Source organism: Triticum aestivum, chromosome 1D (genome assembly GCF_018294505.1).
Source record: "Triticum aestivum cultivar Chinese Spring chromosome 1D, IWGSC CS RefSeq v2.1, whole genome shotgun sequence".
Taxonomy (NCBI): domain Eukaryota; kingdom Viridiplantae; phylum Streptophyta; class Magnoliopsida; order Poales; family Poaceae; genus Triticum; species Triticum aestivum.
In genome coordinates, this window is record NC_057796.1 from 139,706,722 (window position 1) to 139,711,287 (window position 4,566).

The window sequence follows — 4,566 nt, forward strand, 5'->3', positions numbered from 1 at the left end:
CCAAGCCACTGGAAGAGCCCCGAGGTAGCCTTCTTCCCCAACTCCGGCCGCCTCGACCCGCCACGGGACCCAGCTCGATTCGCTCCCGTGCGTGCATCCCTACCCCTCAGTTCTTGCCAATAGCCTTCTAGTGCATCCACTCTGCTGACCCGCGCTTCAATTTGGAGTTTGCAGCACCCACCGGAGTTCTCCACCATCGCCCGAACCACCGTCCGCCGGAGAAAGTGTCGCCGTCGACGTGGTGCTCTCCGTCGGTCAAGTCCACCACCCACCGACGCGGAAGAACACACTGAACCTCTTGGTACCCTCCGATCTCTCTATCTCGCCGCGGTTCAACGCCGGCGACCACCGCAGCCTTCGGGCGCCGGCGAGCTCCGTTGGCCGTTTTTAAACCTGACGTGTGGGACCCCCGCCCCCCCGTCAGCCTCTCTTCTTTCACCCGCGAACCGTTTTCTGAAAGCGCCTTCAGGCAGAGTGCGTTTCCTCTTTGGGCTGGCGCATTTCTTTCCGAACCGTTTTTTGTTTTCTCAGTTAAGTCCCTGGATCTTTTCTGTTTCATCACAGATTAGTCCCTGGACTAAAACCCTTATAACTTTTTAATAAGAGATGATTTTTGAGTGATTCTTTTTCTGTCAGTCTTGTATTTTTGTCTAGTTTTTTATAGTATTTATTTGGAAAAATTTTGGAACAAATTTTATGCACGCGATGATTTTCACATTAGTGTACGTTTTCGCTATACCGTAGGTTCCGGAGGAGGTGACGGAGCCGCGAACTTCGCCGAGCTAGACTCCGACTTCTCCGAACCAGGCAAGCATGTTTGAACCTTTGATATGACGGGTGTTTTGCATGTTTGCTTGAATGGTTTGTGCTTGGCATATGAGCATCGGTGAGTATCTCGTTGCATGTAAGGCAACTATCCGTGTGTTCCGAAGTTACTGTGATCTCTGAGGAGAGATGGCCTAGTCATGTGGTGACATGAAAGGCAGTAAGGTGGTATTGTTGTAGCATGCCAGCCTTATGACATCCGATAAACTCCGACGTTAACATGGACTGAGTCACGTTATCGTTCTTCCCCTTCCGTGCTGCCACATGTTTTCTGCCAAGAATACGGTTTAGTAAGTTGTTAACCTCTTTCCGTGTACACACCAAATAGAGGGGCCGGGATGAGGGTTCCATGGCCCTGGATTAAAGCCAGTCATCCGGTCAGGGGGCATGGGTGTTTCCGGTTGGGACCGAGAGGGGGGCACCCCTTAGAGCGCGCGTATATAAATTTGATCCCATGCTACGCGAGGTTGTAGCCTCCCCGTCTCAAGGTTTTTCTTGAACGTTGCCGAGGGTGATTCCTGGCTTCGGAATGTTGAATGGGTGTGTACTGGTTAGATGTGTTTCTTCCAAAACACCGTAAACGGAACTAGTCCCCGTGACTACTGAAATCCGTTGGCTGTGGTTAAAGTACAAACTCTGCAGAGTCAAATCCTTCTGAGTCATTGTATCCATGGTCAAGGACCGTGGCCAGTGTATACATATCTATGTCAATCCTCAAGGTAAATCCTCGGTGAACAGGCTTGAGTGGTAAACTTGGTTGAACGTTATTCCTGTGGATGGACTAACCCTGTTGTTTATCTCATACCTGATTATTCCCTTGCAATGATTTAAATTCTTGAGCTACTGAGATATTAAGTTATGAAATATAAGCCCTTTTTGTGATGTCGCTTCAGACGTCCGACTGTGGCATGCACTGTTATTTATTCTTTCAATATAAGCCCTTTATGTGATGTCGCTTCAGACGTCCGACTGTGGCATGCATTGTTATTTATTCTTTCAATATAAGCCCTTTATGTGATGTCGCTTAGACGTCCGACTGTGGCATTCTCGTTATTTACTTTTGATATAAGCCCTTTATGTGATGTCGCTCAGACATCCGACTGTGGCATTCTCGTTATTTACTTTTGATATAAGCCCTTTATGTGATCTCGCTCAGACGTCCGACTGTGGCACGCACTATCATTTATATTCTATTATTAGCCCTTTATGTGGTGTCGCCTTGACGCCCGACTGCGGCATTGTTATTCTTTTTGTATCCTTTCGAGGAGTCATTCAGACACTCGATTGGCCCTCAGTATTACTTTGGGATTTCGGGAGGACTACCGCCCGACTTCCCTTTTATTTCCCATGCATTATTATCTCATTGTCTGAGTGCGCTTGTTAATCTGTTCATATGCATCATGTTTACATTTGTTATATCTTATGTCCGAACTGTCTTGCGAGTACTTTCATAGTACTCACCTGGCTTGTTGATTTGGCCAGATGTTGACGAAGGCGATCTCATGGATGAAGAGTTTGATAGTGAGTCCGACGCCTAGAGGAATCCCAGTCAGTCCCGTGCGATCCTGGATATTGGTCACTTGTATTTTATACGCTTCCGCCACCCACAATAAGTCTCCTCGAGCCTCACTCCGACGCTCGAAGAGCTGTTAGATTCAGGAGTCATGTCACCCACTTCGCTGTGATATTTTTCCACCACCGCTTTTATCGTGAGTTAGTAGTTATATCACCCTATCCGCCTTATGTGTCATTGGCGTGTTTGTAATAAATTGTTGAGCAGTCTCCGCTCAACCTTGTATTATATTTAGTACTCCTGGTTTTTCTTCTGTGATCAAGAAATTGTCTACCCGTGAGAAGGAATTCTTCTCTACTGGTGCGTAAAAGGGATCGGTTTCTCAATAAATATTTTTATTGGAAAACCGGTCGTGACATTCTCGCTCCCTAGAGACACGCCCAAGTACAACGGCTCTGTGAAGCCGGAAGATTGGCTCATCGACTACTCTACCGCTGTCAGCATAGCGAACGGCAACAGGCGCGTAGCCGTGAAGTACGTCCCTCTCATGCTGCAAGGCACGGCACGCACCTGGCTCAACAGCCTCAAGCCCTACAGCGTCAACAGCTGGCTGGACTTCACGGAAGTCTTCGTTCGCAACTTCACCAGCATGTACAAGCGGCCTCCCAAGCCCCGCCAGCTCTCCCTATGCGTCCAAGGGCCCAACGAGTCAACCCGCGACTACCTCATGAGGTGGGCCGAGCTCCGCAACTCCTGCGAGGGGGCGCACGAGGTTCAAGCCATCGAATACTTCACCGCCGGGTGCCGAGAGGGCACCCTCCTCAAGCACCGACTCCTCTGCGATGAGCCGGCTACCCTCGACGAGCTGCTGATCATTGCGGACAAGTACGCCACGGCCGACTCCTCGATGAAGACCGAGCTCCGAGTGGACGCCTGTGGGAAGGTGCTTGCTCGGGCTCCGAAGACGCCGGCTGGCGACTCCAATCGGCGCCCCTACCCGAACGACCACAAGCGCAAGGCCCCCATGCCGCCTTCCACCAGTCGGCAGGTGGCCACAGTCGAAGATAAGCATCCCGAAGAGCGGCCAGCTCCCAAGAAGAAGGGTGGCAGGCCGGCTTGGCAGCCGACCTTCTCCTACGAGCAGACTCTCGATGCCCCCTGCAAGTTCCACAGTGGCGCGAAGCCGTCCAACCACACGACCCGAAAGTGCCACTGGCTCACACGGATCTCCAAGGGCGAGGGGCTGGTGCCGCCTCCGCCTCCCGGCCCGCCGCCTCCAGCCCCATAGTAGCCGGCTGCTTGACCAGCAGTCGGAGCCGTTCAAGATGAGTTCCCTGAAGAGCACGCTGCCTACATCGTCTTCACGAGTCAGGCTGAAGACAAGCGCAGCCGGCGCCGACAGCACCAAGAGGTCAACACAATCGCCTCCAGCAACCCCGAGTTCATGCATTGGTCCGAGAGGCCTATCAACTGGAGCCTGGCCGATCACCCTGAGGTGATGCCGTCCCTTGGCTCCTACGCATTGGTATTGGATGTCACCCTCGCAACAGAGAGGCGAGCTGCCCGATTCTCCCGCATTCTAATTGATGGCGGAAGCAGTATCAACATACTGTACCGTGATACCATGGAGAAGTTGAACCTCAAGGCGAAGCAGCTCATGCCAAGCCGGACCGTGTTCCATGGCATCGTACCCGGCCTATCCTGTTCCCCGATCGGCAAGATCAAGATGGATGTTCTATTCAGAGACAAGGATCACTTTCGCCGAGAAGCAATCTGGTTCGAGGTAGTGGAACTGGAAAGCCCTTACCACGCCTTGCTTGGCCGACCTGCTCTGGCCAAGTTCATGGCTGTGCCTCACTACGCCTACCTGAAGATGAAGATGCCGAGCTCGAAGGGGATCATCACTGTAGCCGGCGACTACAATAAGTCCATCGAGTGCCCTGCAGCCAGCAGCCGGCTGGCCGAGTCCCTCGTAGTGGCAGTAGAGGAGAAGATGCTGGAGCGAGTTGTGGCCATGGCCGGCAAGCAGCCGGCCTTGTCCCCCAACCCCAAGGATTATGACGCGCAGGGCTCCTTCCAGCCGGCCAAGGAGACGAAGAAGATACCTCTGGACCCGGAGAACCCGGAAAGGTTTGCGGTCATTGGTGCAAACCTGGACAGTAAATAGGAAGGCGAGCTCGTCGACTTCCTCAGTGAGAATCGAGACATCTTTGCATGGTCCCCAAAGG